Source organism: Zingiber officinale, chromosome 10A, assembly GCF_018446385.1.
Source record: "Zingiber officinale cultivar Zhangliang chromosome 10A, Zo_v1.1, whole genome shotgun sequence".
Classification (NCBI taxonomy): Eukaryota; Viridiplantae; Streptophyta; class Magnoliopsida; order Zingiberales; family Zingiberaceae; genus Zingiber; species Zingiber officinale.
Genome location: NC_056004.1, coordinates 90,773,388 through 90,792,661, shown reverse-complemented (window position 1 = coordinate 90,792,661; position 19,274 = coordinate 90,773,388).

Genomic DNA, 19,274 nt, shown 5'->3' with positions numbered 1-19,274 from the left:
TTATATTTAGACCATTTGAGATTGTACCTTATACACCATGTTCTTTGAGATTATTCTTGTTTGAGATTGCATGCTGAGATGAGTTCAGTTTAGTAAGTAGGTACTTTTGCGTTTGCATTGAGATATAGTTTCATATGTTTCTGCTATTATGTGTTATATGTGCATGTCAGTATTGTATTGTATTTTAGTCCTGCTGTACTGCATATATTCTGCCAAAATTTTAAGTTTTCTAGGAAAAAATTTAATGTACAGTTTTCTATACTAGTTAAGTAAGGATCTATAGTAGTTATGTAACGGTCACCTTTAGAGAGTAATGAGAAGGGTGGTCATTACAGTTGGTATAAGAGCAGTTCCTATTCTCCAGCATCACACATCAGCACCAACCTTGTCGTCTTCAAGTAAGAAAGTATTTAAGTTTTCTTTTATGCTTTTCCTTATCATTTGTAGTATAAAGTATTTGCTTAGATGTTCTTAAGTGAGAAGAAAATTCTTGTTTTATTTTTCTATGTTTTGATACATATGTCTAAGAAGAATAGAGACGATTTAGTTATGCTTCTCTTTCCACATAATTAGATGTCAAGAAGAGGATGTCCCTGTACCGCTCGTACTGAGGACCGAGCTTAGGAGAACGAAGAGCCCAGAACAGCTGAACCAAATCTCTCTGAAGTTGTTGCTCAACTCCAGAGACAAGTGGCGGAGCAGCAACAAGTGATCGTCAATTTGATGGCGAATCAGCAGCCAGTCCCTCCCACTCCTCCAACTATAAATGTGGAGACTCCAGTGGTGACTGAGGTTCCACCAGCCACCCTGGAAGTCCCCACAACACCTAGAAGACAAGAAGTATACCTGATATAGTGGCTGAAGCTGAAGCCAGAAAACTTCTCAGGCACGACTGAGCCCTGGGATGCCCAGGCTTGGTTCAAGACATTAGAGAGCACGATGGAGCTTCTTGACTGGCCAGAAGTCGAGAAGGTCAAGTATGCCTCCTTCTACCTGGCTGGAGATGCTCGTATGTGGTGGGAGAGAGTCAAGAGCAAGAGAACATTCAATCAGATGAGCTGGGCTGACTTCGAGACAGAGTTCTATGAAGAATTCTTTCGCTAGCGAATCACCAATAAACATTATGAAGAGTTTATGGAATTCAACAAGGTGATCTGTCAGTGGAAGAAGCAGTTAAAAGATTCAACAGGCTAGATCGTCTCTGTCCTGAGCTAGTAAGTACGGAGAAGGAGCGAGTCAGACTGATGCTCAGGATGCTGAGACCAGTGATAGCACTTAATGTGAGTAGTGGAACTCACCAGCCCCAGACTGGCGAAGAGCTGGTCAGCAGAGCATTAGTCGTTGAGCACTATCTGAACAGCATCAAAGCACAACGAGCACAACACAAGCCAGTCAAGATCGAAGACAAGACAGTGGGGAGCCAGAAACCCCAATCAAGTAATTAGAACTGGAAGGACAAGGGTCACAAGAGAAAGCAGTGGAACTCAGGAGGTAACCAGAAGAGAGGACCAGCAAACAAGCAGACCAAGCTCCCTCTCTGTCCTAAATGTGGGAGAACACATCCAGGAGCCTGTCTTTTGGGTAAGACTGGAAGTTATTCATGTGGGCAGGAAGGACACATGGCTAAAGAATGCCCTAACAAGCTCAAAGCACCTCAGCCACAGCCAATACAATATGGAGGCAAACCTCAGTTACATTATATGCCTGCAACTCTGGAAGGACCTCAGCTCAGTCAAGGAAGGTTGGAAGACCCACCAGTTCCAGCCAGTGCCAGAGTATTCTCCCTCACTAAAGAGGAAGCTGCTAGTGCCTCCACGGTCGTAACAGGTCAAATAGTTATTTTTCAGCATTTAACTACTACACTATTTGATACTAGGGTGACCCATTCTTTTGTATCAATACCCTTTGCCAAAGAATTATAGGTACCTATAGAAAGCATTAACTCCAAGTTCCTGACGACCCTACCTTCTGGGGAAGTCATGGAATCCAACCAGTGGCTTCGGGTTGTACCAGTCAGAATTGCAAACCGAGAGCTATATGTTAATCTGGTAGTCCTCGCCATGCAGGATTTCGATATCATTTTGGGTATGGATTTCCTCAGCAAATATAGTGCTTCAGTGGACTACCGCAGAAGGAAAGTGATCTTTAGTCCAAAGGATGAACCAACTTTTGAATTCACAGGAGTGCCAAGGAGGAGGACCCAGAAGCTTCTCTCTTCTCTGACAGCTCACCAGATGTTAACTAAAGGGTGTGCTGGTTTTCTTGCATTCATTGTGAGTACAGAAGAACAAGAAAGACCCAAGCATGAGGAAGTTCGGATAGTCTGTGAGTATCCAGAGGTATTTCTAGAAGAGCTACCTGGACTACCTCCCAACAGAGAAGTGGAGTTTGAAATTGAATTGGTTTCTGGTACCGATCCAATTTCAAAAGCTCCATACCGCATGTCTCCAGCAGATTTGAAAGAGTTACAAGAACAACTTCAGGAGCTGCTTGACAAAGGCTTCATTCGCCCTAGTCATTCACCATGAGGAGCTCCTGTGTTGTTTGTCAAGAAGAAGGATGGATCTATGCGGATGTGCATAGATTATAGTGCTCTGAATCAAGTGACAATCAAGAACAAGTACCCTCTTCCCAGAATAGATGATCTATTTGATCAGTTAAAGGGGGCAACAGTGTTCTCTAAAATAGATCTGCGCTCTGGGTACCACCAGTTGAAAGTGAAGGAAAGTGATATACCCAGAACAGCTTTCAGGACCAGATACGGACACTATGAGTTCGTAGTCATACCTTTTGGTGTGACTAATGCACCTGCAGTCTTCATGGACTTGATGAACAGAGTGTTCAGAGAATACCTTGACAAATTTGTCATGGTGTTCATCGACGACATTATAGTCTATTCCAGAACCTCAGAGGAGCATGACACGCACTTGAGAATAGTCCTGCAGACCCTACAGCAGAAACAGCTTTATGCCAAATTCTCGAAGTGCGAGTTCTGGTTAAATCAGGTGGCGTTTCTAGGTCACAATATTTCTAAAGAAGGCATCCAAGTGGATCCTACCAAGATAGAGGCAGTCAATAATTGGCATAGGCCCAAGAACGTTAGAGAGATCAGAAGTTTCCTTGGTTTAGCTAGGTATTACATAAAATTTGTGGAGAACTTTTCCAAGATAGCCTCTCCACTAACAGCCCTAACGAGGAAAGACAAGAAGTTTGAATGGTCAGACAAATGGGAGCAGAGTTTCCAAGAGCTAAAGAAGAGACTGACCAGTGCTCCCATCCTGATAGTTCCAGAAAGTGACAAGAGTTTTGACTTCTACAGTGATACTTCTAAGATTGGCCTAGGAGCTGTATTCATGCAAGAAGGAAAAGTTATAGCTTATGCTTCCAGACAACTCAAAGACTATGAGAAGAACTACCCCACTCATAATCTTGAGCTGGCAGCTATGGTCTTTGCACTAAAACTCTGGCGACACTACTTGTATAGAGTCCAGTGCAGAATCTTCACAGACCATCAGAGTCTAAAGTATTTCTTCACCCAGAAAGACTTAAACATGAGACAGCGCAGGTGGCTAGAGTTGGCCAAAGACTATGACTGTGAAATCCTCTACCACCCAGGCAAAGCTAACAAAGTGGCAGATGCACTAAGCAGAAAATCCAGTGCATCCCTAGTGTCTTTGTCATCATTAGCCCTGCCACTGCAGAAGGAGTTGTCAGATTTTGGAATGGAAATTATTTATGGGCAACTCTCTGCATTAACATTAGAGTCAACCCTGCTTGAGGATATACGGAGAAAGAAAAGTGAAGATACAGATATCCAAAAGATCAAGCAAGGGGTACAAAAAGGGGAAAATTCAGAGTTTCGAGTATCAGACAGTGGAATTCTTTATCAGGGGAGCCACCTTTGTGTCCCCAATTATGAAGAACTGAGAAAGAAAATTTTAGAAGAAGCTCACAGTATACCTTACTCCATGCATCCTGGTTCCACCAAGATGTATCAGGATGTGAAATAGAGATTCTGGTGGTCTGGACTCAAAAGAGATGTTGCAAAGTATGTCTGTACCTGCCTTACATGCCAGAGAGTCAAAGCAGAGCACCAGAGACCAGGAGGAATGTTACAACCTCTCCCAATACCAGAGTGGAAGTGGGAAGACATATCCATGGACTTTATAACAGGTCTTCCAAGAACCACGAACGGATATAATGCAATATGGGTAATAGTGGATAGATTGACCAAGTCTGCCCATTTTCTAGCCATCAAGGCGTCCCATTCTATAGAGCAGTTGGCACAACTGTATGTTAAGGAAGTGATCAGACTTCATGGAGTTCCAAAATCTATTGTGTCTGATAGAGATGGGCGCTTCACCTCTCATTTTTGGGAGTGTGTTCAGAATGCACTAGGCACCAAACTCAAGTTCAGCACAGCCATCCATCCTCAGACTGATGGACAGACAGAGCGAGTAAATCAAATTTTAGAAGATATGCTCAGAGCTTGTGCACTAGATTTCAAGGGAAGTTGGTGCAAGTATCTATGCTTAGCTGAGTTTACCTACAACAATAGCTATCAGGCCACCATCAAGATGGCACCTTATGAGGCGTTGTACGGCAGGAAGTGCAGATCACCCATTTGCTGGAAAGAAGCAGGTGAAAGAAAAGAAATGGAAGTAGAGCTAGGCATCCAGATAGAGATGATAGATGAGACCACTCAGGCTATCCAGAAGATCAGACAGAAAATTAAGACTGCTCAGAGCAGACAGAAAAGTTATGCTGACACATGCCGTAGGCCACTTGAATTCCAAGTAGGGGATTCAGTTTTTCTCAAGGTTGCTCCTATTAAGGGAGTGATGAGATTTGACAAGAAGGGCAAGTTAAGTCCTCGCTACGTAGGACCTTACCTGATCATGGAAAGAATTGGGAAAGTAGCTTACAAGCTGAACTTACCACAGGACATGTCAGCAATACATAATGTATTTCATGTCTCTATGCTAAAGAAGTGTCTCCACAACCCTAGCCAAGTGATTCAGCCTCAGTCAGTGCAGATCCAAGAAGATCTTAGCTATGAGAGCAGACCTACACAGATAGTGAACAGAGTAGTCAAGAGACTAGGAAACAAAGAGATGCCACTAGTGAAGGTCATCTGGCAGAACCAGAAGCATGAGGAAGTCACTTGGGAGCGTGAGGACAGTATGAGACAGAAATATCTAGAATTATTCTAACTTCGAGGACGAACTTTTTATAAGGTATGGGGGATTGTAATGACCCAAAATTTCCTTGTCTTAAGTTCTAAAAGTCCTTATTAATACTTAGAAATGCTATAGAAATATTCTAGAGATTTTTAGAAATTTTTAGAGTATTTTTATGCAATTTTTGGAGGTCATTTGGTATTTTTACTAAATGAAAGAAGTTTCGACAAAAATAATGTCCAAGCCGAGATTTGAACCGGAGACCTCGGACCCCAGCAAAGCCTTAAGTTATTCCGGCTGACCAAGTGCCCAAGCGGGCGGTGCTAGTAAAATAGGAAGTGAAATTTATTTAAGCAATGATTTATAACAGAAATTGTTAGGTATTAAAGGGAGAACTCAGGGATTATTTTCCAAAACCTAAACCTCTCCTCTCCTTTTCTCTCCCGACGATGCAGCTCCTCTCGGGCGAGAACGCAGCAGGGAGCTAGGGCCTCTCCTGCTGCTGGCCAAAGGGAACTCCACGAGCTCTTCTCGGATATGAGCTCCTCTCGTCAAGAAGGAACGGTAGATGTGAAGAAGTTGCCGAGATTCCAAACTATCCGAAACCCTAGAAGCATTAGAAGTCCTTCTTCTTCGGTTGTAAGTCTAAGAACGATGTAAGTTGCTACTCACCTGCAGTAGGATAGCTCTGAGGTTTATTCCTTGTTCCTCTTCTTGTTTCCGAAGCTTTGCATGAAACCTTAGAGCTTGCTTGTAGGTGAATTGATAAGGTATTGTTGTCTCACAGCATGCCTCAAGAGTTGTACTTCCTTTTTATTTCACAGCACGCCCTCAAGAGTTGTATTTCTTTGTTGCTATTCTTTTTGTCAAGCCAGAACAGCCCTTATAATTAGCCTTGCGGTTTTTGGTCTTGTTGCTAGGCAGTGATCATGAAATGGTTGAGATATGTAGCATCTCAGTTTTAGATTCCCTTGATAACTCATGATGCCAATAATTTTTATGCACCGTTAGGATTTTAAAGTAGATCCTCTTATGAAAATAGGTTAAATGTTATGCATGTTCTTGTGAAATAGTTTTATTTTAAGCATGCTAGTTACTTTCTTGGTTGTCATTCAACGGATAGGAACAACCATATATGTTCACATTACATATTCAGTTTTCCTTTGATTTATGTTTGTTGTAGCATGCTTAAGGAATTCAGATTTGCTTTCCTTTGTTTTAATTCTATTGTAGCATGCTTAAAGAAGTCAGATTTGCCTTCCTTTGATTTATTCTGTTGATATATGCTTAAAGAATCTTGTTGCTCTATAAAAAACTCTAGGATATGCTTGTAGGTGGAAAAAAAATAAGAGTTCTATTAAATTCTTTAGAGGTTTATAAGTAGCCATAAGAAAGAGAGGCCAAGGTCTTGATAGGATCCCTAAATTTTAAGAATTTGGATCAGCAGCACACCAAGTGCTCAAAGAAATGCCAAGGAATTTTATTATAAGAATATTAAAAGATAACTAGTATTTTATTTTAAAAAGGCTAGTACCCGACTTCCAAGGTTGTCGTTAAACAAATCCAGGTGACCAATTCCAAGGTCTTGGCCCTGGTAAGACCAAGGTCTTTACCCTCGTAGGACTGGTGACTAGCTACCACAGTCTCTATTAGGGAGCGCGCATTGGTACTAAGCCTGGGCCCAAGAGAAGCTTTATTATTATTTTGAAGTATAAGAGTATAAGTTTTGGAACAAACAAAATAAACATTATATCAGTTCTAATTTCAGCAAGTTAGCTATTTTAGTTTAAATCAGCAAGTTAGCTTCTTTATTTTCAAGTTCAGCAAGTTAGAACTGATTGTTCCTTTTAGCACTGCAAACCTTAGTTTAACTGCTACTTTCAGTTGAGCATGAGCAACTTTCCTTTGATGTTTAGACTTTCCTTTGCTATAGATGTACATGTGCAGTTTTCATTTGCTGTTATTTGAGCATGTGCAGTTTTCATTTTTGCTATTAGTAGAACATGAGCAGATTTTCTAGATTCTTTGCTATTGAATATGTATGAGCAGATTTAATTCCTAGTATTAGTTTTATTTGTTTCCTGATTAGTTTATTGAGCATGATTAGCCTTGCCTTCCAGCATGCAGTTTTATTCTAGTGTATCATGAGTATGCAAATTTTAGTGCTTTGCTATTAGATGAGCATGAGTAGAATTTTATTTTGAGTATTCAGTTTTCATATTTCTTTCAGCTTACATGCATATTCGAGTTTTTGTGAGTTAGATAGCGTTTACTAAGCATTCGCTTATAGTTTGCATTTCCTCTTACTGTAGATAAAGGAAAGGAAAATCTATAGCAAAGGAAGACGACAGGAGGTGCGGATGGATGTGTAATGTCTGGACTATAGAAGCCCTGGGGATTTAGTTTAAGATTTTATTAAGATATTTTATATTTAGACCATTTGAGATTGTACCTTATACACCATGTCCTTTGAGATTATTCTTGTTTGAGATTGCATGCTGAGATGAGTTCAGTTTAGTAAGTAGGTACTTTTGCGTTTGCATTGAGATATAGTTTCATATGTTTCTGCTATTATGTGTTATATGTGCATGTCAGTATTGTATTGTATTTTAGTCCTGCTGTATTGCATATATTCTGCCGAAATTTTAAGTTTTCTGAGAAAAAATTTAATGTACAGTTTGTTATACTACTTAAGTTAGGATCTATAGTAGTTATGTAATGGTCACCTTTAGAGAGTAGTGAGAAGGGCAGTCGTTACATTTAGGTACCTTTTAGCAATGCAAGGTTAGTATTTCTAATGATTTTTTAGAAAAATTCATAGAGGTACCTATAATTGATTTTATGGGATGTGATTAATTTTTTATAACATGCTCCATTAAAGTTAATACGGTTCTAGTTCTTTCTTATATTACATGCTTGTGGGAAGTACTCTCTTCCTTTAGGTGTGCAGGTTTTCATAGGGGCAATTATTAGAAGCTCAATTTGAATAATCTTTGACAGCCAAAAAGAACTTTCAAGGAGACGAAGATGGATGGAGCAGTGCTTCACTAAATTGTTCTCAAGATGATAGTGTAAGTACCCCAAGTGAGTTTTGATGTGATCAACCTATTTAAGTTAGGATCTACGTATTTGATGCCTTCACTACAACAAAAATGTTAAAAGACAACACCATAAAGACAACGGTTTTAGAAGGAATTGTTGTTAATTTGGTAAAAGACAACGGTTTTTGACAAAACCGTTGTCTTTGAGCTCCTCCAAAAAATAAAAGACAACAGTTTTGCAAAAACCGTTGTCGTTGAGTGACTTTTTGTAAAATCAACAACACCTTTTACAACGGTTTTTTGAAACTGTTGTCTTTAAGCCCTTTTTTAGGGGTCAAAGACAATAGTTTTAATAAACCGTTGTCATTTTCGTTGTAGCAATGTTTTGCTCCCCTCAAAATTTTTTGGCGCCCTGTTTTCCCCCTTAGCCTTCCCGAACCCTAAACCCCTCTCTTCATACGATCTTTTCCTCCCTTAGCCTTCCTACCGAGAAAAATGTCTCTGGTGAAGGAGTCACCGGTGAACCCTTACCCAAGGAGAAGGAGAAGAATAATCCCCAAACTCCACCACCTTCGCCTCCGCCTCCGCCTCCGCTCCCGCTCCCGCTCCCGTCCGCCCCCGAGCCTCCGCCTCGCTCTGCCCCAGACGACGAGAGGGACTTCAAGCGTGTGGGCAAGATGGCCTACAAATGGGCGATCACCCTCCTCACCATCTCCGTCGCGCTTCTGCTGACCACCCCCAAGCGCTCGACCACACCAAACGAGTCTTCCTCTATGTCATCGGCACCTGCCTCGCTTGCCTCTCCCTCGTTACCTCCGTCGGCCTCATCTACTACTCCATCCTCAGCCATCCCGGTGCCCAACTCGCAAAGGTATAGGAGAGGGCTGTACAAAAATTTGATAATTATTTGTCCCCCTGCTCCTCTTGCTTCTCTTTTCTTTCTTTCTTTCTTTTCTTTCGTTTCCCCTGCCCATGGTTATATAGAGGTCACCCTGTTCAGCTTGGCACTCATCATTTTTTTTTTTGCTTTTCTTTTCCTTTTACTCTGTCAACGAAGAAGGATTGGAGCTAATTAGTTTCCTTCAAGGTTACAATGTCTAAAAGCTTTGACTCTGTGCAAAGTTCTCTAGCCCCTTGTTTTTCCTTCTCTTTCCTGCAGCAGTTTAATGCTTTAGGATGAAGTCTTGCAGGCAACTATGGAAGATATTGAAGGCATCTATTGGAAGAAGGTTTGAGATTTGGTCTTCTCCTTGATGAGGAAATTCACTATTCACCAACCCCTAGAACAGAGCTTTCCCATGCACCCAAGGTTTTGAAGGGGGAAGGGATAATTAGGGTTCTCAGCCTCTTGCAGCTTTTGGAAAGATGAAGTATATGAAGCTTGGATCTAGGCCAGATGACTTTCATTCTGATGGGAACAATATCAGGTGAAGCTCTTGTGAAAATTGATCTTTTATTGTCGAGAAAATGGAAGTTAAAATTACCTATTAGCATTTTCTTTGTTCTGTGTGTATATCTTCTGAGGCAGCTCATTTTATGAAGCAAATTATCTTTCTCTTTGTTCTTCATGTAGAGAGTGCTTCACCAAATAGACAACTATGTGATAAAAAAAATTGCTTCTTTTGAAGCTTTTATTGCACTAGAGTACAAATTCTACACCAGTTAGAGGTCTTAGAGGTTAAATTCAAGGTTTAAAATCTCTTTCCGATCTAGAGTTTTTAGTGTGCCTATGCCAGAATGAAACACTTTTGGTGTCATACAAAGTGTCAACATATCCTACTAGTGGTGAATTGGTGTTGAGGATGGAGCTGAAAAAAGAAGAATGTACCTAAAGGAGCTATTCTGTTGCTTCCAAAATCAACGAAAGTTATTTGAGCATCAACCATTTTGGAGCTATTCGTGAGTCAAAGAAAACACTCAGCAGTGTAGAGCTTGAGTGCGGTTCTCAGGGAAAGCTATTCATGAGTTGAAGAAAATTTCACAAAGTTGTCTCGAGCTCACTGAGTTGTCGTAGAGCTTGAGCAAGCCCCTTTGCATACAAAAGGTGTTTGTGGGTGGGTTGTGTAGAGATACTATGAGTTGACAAAGAGAAGTTGTTCCAAATCTTCTCACTCAGAGAATGCTTGCATTTTTTTTTTAATAATCCAAGTGTTTGGGCTTCTCCCGACTAATCCCGGAGGTAGACAACCTTCCCCCTTGATTTGCCTATCGTGACCATTCTATGCATTGGTGGGCAGATAGAACAAGATGTTTAACTCGTGCCAACTGACAGCAATATCTCAAACCATATAGTTTCTGTCAGTGAAATCATGTCAACATGGGTGACATAATATCATTCACCCATGCCAACAGTATTATTGTTGGTAACCAAAGGCTTGTGAAGACATAAGTTTCATTTTTTTTCAAAAAAAAGAAGAAGCTTTTTTCTACTTATTGATTGTCCCTATCAGTTAACTTGAGTTTCAGAGAAGGGTGTTAGGCTCCTCTTAACATGAAGACTTTATATGGAGAATCTGAATTTTTTTACAACATGTGGATACATTTTCTCGTGGACTGAAAGTAGTCTATCTAGAAGTTTTTTATTCAAAGAGTGATGGTTTTAGAAGTATATTTTATCATAAAAAGTATTAAGAAATGTACAGTGCTTTAATGAATAGGATAAGGAGACATTTCATTTTTAACACAGTTACAATCATCACATAGTTCGCTGTCAGCTTCTCCAGTTTCCTCTTTATTCATGACTATATGTTCAGAAATTGAGTTTATTGCTATTTTACCTTTTTAAATGATTTTCCATATCCATTGTGTTTTTTTCTTTTCATACATATTAAAAGACGTCAGTTCATTCATCTGAATACTGAGATTTGAGAATTATCCAGGTTTGTTACAGCTGAACTGGAAGTTGACATTGTCATAAGTGTAGCAGATGTGAAGTTTTATCTACATAAGGTAACCACTATACTGTACCTTTGCGAGCTGGGTGCCCACTTTCCGGGTTGTGTTGTTTTATTATTTGTCAGTATTTTGCAATCAATTGGTTTATAAGAATCTTTGAATTTTTGAACTGTATGTAATGAAGCATTGTTTTAAGAACTAGGAGAAGCTGCTTTTATATAAATAGAGGCACCAGTGGCGGACATCTCCGGCATCCAAGAATTTTATTTCGAGAATTTTAGTATAGAATTATTTCATTTCAAGTAACAAACTTATCCATTTTATGTTACTCCTTCAACCAAGTATGCCATGTCTTCTATATATTCCAATAGTCTAGAAATTATCTTGTACCTTTTGTCTTCTAGATGATTTTATTTTGCAGAAAATCAACAGGGCAGTGTGAGAATCTATAGCATACATTAATACTTTGTTATCTTTTTCTTCAGGTTCTAAAATGTGAGTATGTTGTTCGTGGTGAGATTGTTAGTCATGCCCAGGTGCTTCTTTCTCTTTTACTAAATGATTGGCATACCTAAATTGACAACTTAAAAGATATTGTTTTATCAGTCATTCCAAGGATCCAATAGTTGAATGGCGATTAGGCACATTCTTTTCCTATCTTAGAATTTGTATAAAAGAAATAATTGCATAACATTTATGGCCAATTACAGCGGTTACAGCTGGATCTTCAAACTAAACCAGGGTGGCATCCCTTTGAAGAGGTGTGTGTCAAAAGTATTTGTATGCCATTTTATTTTCTTTTTATCCCTAAACATGGGTTCTATTTCCATTTAGTTTGTATTATTTCTTAGTAGTTCATGTGAGGTTAATTTATTTAATAAGCAAGCAACTACATGTAAGAATAGATGTCTTTCTTAACAATCCCTTACTTGCAAGTAACAATCCTTGCAAGCAACTACATTTCTCCAATAAGGTAACAATACTTGCGCTCTATGTGTTGCTTGCAAGTATGTTGTTCGTAGTTGCTTTATATACGATGTCTTTCTTAACATTATTTCTTTTCCAACATTCTCGAAGTAAGGGATTGTTGGTTTATTCCGTGTAAGGCTTCACCTTGACTTAAGCAGGGTGGTGTTATCATATTAGATTATGTATAGCTCATGTGTACTTGGTATGTGTTGGATTCAACTTCATCTGCTTGCTAAGACGTTTTTGCCAATCCTGGTTTCAGTCCTGCACACTTTTGCTCTATTTCATGCATAAGATGATTTAATTCAATTACCTTATTTCTTTAACTTATCTATTGTACTATTTGTCCAACTTTGTACAATTAGCCTTGAACTAACAAAAGAAATGAATTTGAAGGGTTGGAACAGCCATATGAACCAGTTTCATAAACTTTTTTCGTGCTCACTTGCTTCACTACTCATGAAATTGTGAAGCAACAACGTTTCTCGTGCTTATTTGGCCATTCTTTTTTTCTATGGCTTTAACTATATTTTATTTTCATAACAGGGAGAAATTGCTGGGTTTGCAAGCTGGGTATGCAGAAAAAGAACCAGGGAGAAATTGCTGGGTTTGCAAGCTGGGTTTGCATGGTTGTGGTCTTATAAACTTAATTTTGTGGTTTCATCTTTTATGGTTGTCATGATTGGATACTTCTTGTGGTCATGTTTGGATAGCTTGTAGTAATTGTATAGAATTGTTTATAAACTTAAGTGAATGTACACATGTACGGGTTTTTGTTTGAGACAAGATGTATATATAAATTAAAGACAACTAATCGAATGTATATATGTTGAAAACTATTTTTGTGAATGTATAAATGTTACGTTGTACCAGTTTGTGTGCAATGGCCATGGTTTTAACTGTAACACCCCTAGAAAGCCTAGATAAGAAAGTAAGGATAATGAGAGTTTGAAGGTAGTGAAAAGAAGGTGTAAATATTCTAAGTTGAATATTAAGATGGGAAGGATTTAGATGATTAAAACTTTATGAAAGAAAATAAAGTTGAGAATATAAATCATCTATATTTATAATGTATGGAATTAATGTAGACAAAAGGAAGAAATATAAGATAATATATTCATGTGTGAAATATTTATGCATAATGCATATACATGAATTATTTTGTACAAAAATATGTTAGGAGAAGGATTTGATCCTTGGTTCTCTTGTGGATGCATGCATGTGTTAACCAAGTGTGATAGGAGTGAATATTGTAAGAGGAGAGATGGGAATTTTAATTAAAGGAAAGAAAGGAGAGAAATTAAGAGAAAGAAAAGAGAGAAACTCAAGAAGCATTTCTCTAGCATATTCTTTCTCATTAAGAGGAGAAGTAAATGAGGAGGATGAATCAAGTCAAGTTTTCCTCCCTCACTTTAGTATAAATAGGCATGGAGGGGCTTCATCCTCAACTCACTCTCCTCCTCTCCTCCATTTGTGCCGAGCACTCTCCCTCCCTCTTTCCTCTTGTTGCCGAGAGCAACAACTCTCCCCCTTCTTTCTTTCTTTTTGTTGCCGAGCAACACAAGAGGAAGAAGCCTCCTCTTCTTCCTCCTCCTCTCCACCAAAAGACCTAGCCACTTCTTCCTCCATTGGTGCCGAGCAAAGCAAGCAAGGAAGAAAGGTCCACAAGCAAGTTCTCGAACCTAGGAAACTTAAGCAAAGAAGGTAAGCTTCCCCTCACCTGCGGTACAAGGCTTTCATGTGATTTTCGGATTCTTTTCCTATGCCTTGAAAGAAAGTTTTCCCCTATGTTTTTATACATATATGGTGCATGATCAGAGGTGTATGTAACCCTAGAATTTCAATCAAAAATATTGTAAATAGGTTAGGAAAATTATTGTCTAACCAAACTAGTGCAAGGTTCCCTCTATGAAATGCTAAGGACCTTCCTATGGTTTTCTTGCTTGGAAGTTGAATGGAACCAAAAGAACCCCACTCTCATGTTTCGGCCAAGAAAGAATTTAGGGTTAGGAGGACCTTGAATTTTAAATAACTATGCTTATATGACATGATATAAAGTTCTTAATAGTTGTATGCTTGTATGTTGAAAGAAACTCATGAACCTTACTCTTAATATTTCGGCCATGGTAAGGTGATGGTTTAGAGAAGCTTAAACAAAATTCTAATATGCTCAATGACCTCTGTGATATTATGTTATGAAAGATGATTAATGCTCTCATGTTTAATTGGAATGTAGAAAATTAGTTACATGATTTATGACATGTAAGATCACAAGAGTCCTAGCTTGTTTATGATCCAACTTTGTGTATGATGTTCTTAGTAAATCTTGCTATGAAATTTACTTAGGTTTCCCATGCTTTAGGCCACTTAAAGGAAGTTTATATTCTATGAATTTCGGCCAAGTAAGGTTTAAAGGACCTAGAGGCCTTGGAAATGAAACCTAAGGGGTTAAAAGTACTTCTTATGAAAACTTGATAATGTGTGAATGTGATACATGTTTGTATGACCTAAATGAATCATTATGTGTTCGGCCATGAAGGGATAGATGCCCTAGAAACCCTAGAACAAAAATTAAATATGTCTATGCCATGCTGTATGAAAATGATATGATAATAAGTTAGAATGCATGATTGCTTTAGTTACTGAAATGATATGCATAATGAAGTTATATTATGAAATATGCCATGATGTGTTATAGCATAGAAAATGCTATACATAATGAAAAGAAATGAAGTTATGTTATGATATGTGATAGCATAGAAAATGCTATACATAATGAAAAGAAATGAAAAGAATAAATGCATGAAAGATTGTTAAGGACATGATATGATAGTTATGCATGATAAGTTATTTTTATGGTTTGTACCAAGGGTGGGCTCCGTAAACGCCCCGGGGTCGATGGAGTAAGACTCGGGCCTAGTATGTATGCATGGTAGGGCTCAAGACTTGCTACCTTGGACCTACGCATTATGTATGTGGTACAAACCGGGATCCCAAATGATGATGATATTAATTTCAAGTACTATACATAATGAAAAGAAATGAAAAGAATAAATGCATGAAAGATTGTTAAGGACATGATATGATAGTTATGCATGATAAGTTATTTTTATGGTTTGTACCAAGGGTGGGCTCCGTAAACGCCCCGGGGTCGATGGAGTAAGACTCGGGCCTCGTCAGTAATGGGCCTTTGAGTGCCCTAGGTCGATGGAGTAAGACTCGGGCCTAGTATGTATGCATGGTAGGGCTCAAGACTTGCTACCTTGGACCTACGCATTATGTATGTGGTACAAACCGGGATCCCAAATGATGATGATATTAATTTCAAGTACTATTAAGTATAAGTTTTCAAATTCACGATGCATTGCCTACATTCATATGTGCTTGAATTATATGATGATATGATATAATGTCATGTGATATTATGATATGAATATGATGCCCTAGTATGTCTTATGCTTGTGATTTATTTGTTTTATGATATGATATTCATGCTTCTATGAAATGATATGTGAATAAGAAATATGCATGATATGTTTGAATAGAATGATATGTTATGTTATGATTAGTTGAGACGATGATATGTTGATCCATTCTTGATATACGATGATTCTCGATTTTAGTGAGTAGGAAAGGAACTTACTGAGCCATGAGTGCTCATAGCTTACTTTCCTTGTACCGCAGATAAAAGAAAAAAAACGGATGAGCAGGAGGAGCAGATAGTGATTTGTGTGGTGGTGGCGCGGCTAGGACGATTCGGACAAATTAATATTTTTAGTTATAAGTTCAATATATGCACATTTGAACAAATCAGAATATGTGATATTATGCTTAATAAATTAAATTCTTTAAAATTTTTATTCTTCCGTTGTTATAGTAAAACATGTACGTAAGTAGTATAAGAACGTAGTGCCGCCCTTGGGTAAGAAGGGTGGGCGTTACAGGTGGTATCAGAGCCAAGGTTAGCCAGCTCACTACACACACATCAAGCTCCTTCCTGCCGCTCCAAGTAAGTACAGTTGCATAATTTATTTGTATGCAAAATAGTATGATACTCTAAGATACATGAATGGTAGCCTAGGAAGGATACCTTAAGCTATACCCTAGAGAATGGTGCATGATGATAAGTAGGATGCATGAATGGTAGCCTAGATACAAGAACCTTAGGCTATAACATAAGAGGAATAATGAATCTTTAAAATCTTGTAGAAATGGACTATATCCCATTCGAATACGATCCCGAGGATGTAGAATATTTTGGCGAATACCTCGAGTTCGCGGATGAACCCGATATGCTGGAATACTTCGACAACTATGTGAGCGACTCGGAATCTCCGGAATACGGCGAGTTCGGAGAGGAAGATCTCGAGGAAATCGAGGAAGGGAATTCGGACGATAATGAAGATGAAGATTCAGAAATTATGGAATATTATGAAGGAGAGAACGAGTTTCCTGAGATGGGAGAGGATGAATTTAACCTTGCTGAATACATGGAAATGGGTTTCAACCCCAACGATATAATAGACTTCGAGTGGGGACCGAACAACCTCTAGGGGGAACTAAACGAAGACCCGATGGAACCGGACGAACAGGTTGAAGAAGACGAGGGAATGGATGAAGAGACAATAATCGACCCGGAAGAGGCATCGGAGATTCAACCTCCGATAATGCCTGATCCACCCCAGAATGATCTGGGCAAGTCGATACAGGTTGGGTTGATGATGACTACTGCTATCATGTCCTTTATGGCAGGAGTAGTCACAACCTACCTGGCCTTTTAAGAGAAGAAGTTATGAACAAAAAAAAAAAAGGTAATAAAAGCTTTTGATGAATAAAAAGAGCAGAAATTGTCATTCTAAGTTCGGGGACGAACTTTCAATAAGTAGGGGAGATTGTAACACCCCTAGAAAGCCTAGATAAGAAAGTAAGGATAATGAGAGTTTGAAGGTAGTGAAAAGAAGGTGTAAATATTCTAAGTTGAATATTAAGATGGGAAGGATTTAGATGATTAAAACTTTATGAAAGAAAATAAAGTTGAGAATATAAATCATCTATATTTATAATGTATGGAATTAATGTAGATAAAAGGAAGAAATATGAGATAATATATTCATGTGTGAAATATTTATGCATAATGCATATACATGAATTATTTTGTACAAAAATATGTTAGGAGAAGGATTTGATCCTTGGTTCTCTTGTGGATGCATGCATGTGTTAACCAAGTGTGATAGGAGTGAATATTGTAAGAGGAGAGATGGGAATTTTAATTAAAGGAAAGAAAGGAGAGAAATTAAGAGAAAGAAAAGAGAGAAACTCAAGAAGCATTTCTCTAGCATATTCTTTCTCATTAAGAGGAGAAGTAAATGAGGAGGATGAATCAAGTCAAGTTTTCCTCCCCTCACTTTAGTATAAATAGGCATGGAGGGGGGGGCTTCATCCTCAACTCACTCTCCTCCTCTCCTCCATTTGTGCCGAGCACTCTCCCTCCCTCTTTCCTCTTGTTGCCGAGAGCAACAACTCTCCCCCTTCTTTCTTTCTTCTGTTGCCGAGCAACACAAGAGGAAGAAGCCTCCTCTTATTCCTCCTCCTCTCCACCAAAAGACCTAGCCACTTCTTCCTCCATTGGTGCCGAGCAAAGCAAGCAAGGAAGAAAGGTCCACAAGCAAGTTCTCGAACCTAGGAAACTTAAGCAAAGAAGGTAAGCTTCCCCTCACCTGCGGTACAAGGCTTTCATGTGATTTTCGGATTCTTTTCCTATGCCTTGAAAGAAAGTTTTCCCCTATGTTTTTATACATATATGATGCATGATCAGAGGTGTATGTAACCCTAGAATTTCAATCAAAAATATTGTAAATAGGTTAGGAAAATTATTGTCTAACCAAACTAGTGCAAGGTTCCCTCTATGAAATGCTAAGGACCTTCCTATGGTTTTCTTGCTTGGAAGTTGATTGGAACCAAAAGAACCCCACTCTCATGTTTCGGCCAAGAAAGAATTTAGGGTTAGGAGGACCTTGAATTTAAAATAACTATGCTTATATGACATGATATAAAGTTCTTAAGAGTTGTATACTTGTATGTTGAAAGAAACTCATGAACCTTACTCTTAATATTTCGGCCATGGTAAGGTGATGGTTTAGAGAAGCTTAAACAAAATTCTAATATGCTCAATGACCTCTGTGATATTATGTTATGAAAGATGATTAATGCTCTCATGTTTAATTGGAATGTAGAAAATTAGTTACATGATTTATGACATGTAAGATCACAAGAGTCCTAGCTTGTTTATGATCCAACTTTGTGTATGATGTTCTTAGTAAATCTTGCTATGAAATTTACTTAGGTTTCCCATGCTTTAGGCCACTTAAAGGAAGTTTATATTCTATGAATTTCGGCCAAGTAAGGTTTAAAGGACCTAGAGGCCTTGGAAATGAAACCTAAGGGGTTAAAAGTACTTCTTATGAAAACTTGATAATGTGTGAATGTGATACATGTTTATATGACCTAAATGAATCATTATGTGTTCGGCCATGAAGGGATAGATGCCCTAGAAACCCTAGAACAAAAATTAAATATGTCTATGCCATGCTGTATGAAAATGATATGATAATAAGTTAGAATGCATGATTGCTTTAGTTACGAAATGATATGCATAATGAAGTTATATTATGAAATATGCCATGATGTGTTATAGCATAGAAAATGCTATACATAATGAAAAGAAATGAAGTTATGTTATGATATGTGATAGCATAGAAAATGCTATACATAATGAAAAGAAATGAAAAGAATAAATGCATGAAAGATTGTTAAGGACATGATATGATAGTTATGCATGATAAGTTATTTTTATGGTTTGTACCAAGGGTGGGCTCCGTAAACGCCCCGGGGTCGATGGAGTAAGACTCGGGCCTCGTCAGTAATGGGCCTTTGAGTGCCCTAGGTCGATGGAGTAAAACTCGGGCCTAGTATGTATGCATGGTAGGGCTCAAGACTTGCTACCTTGGACCTACGCATTATGTATGTGGTACAAACCGGGATCCCAAATGATGATGATATTAATTTCAAGTACTATACATAATGAAAAGAAATGAAAAGAATAAATGCATGAAAGATTGTTAAGGACATGATATGATAGTTATGCATGATAAGTTATTTTTATGGTTTGTACCAAGGGTGGGCTCCGTAA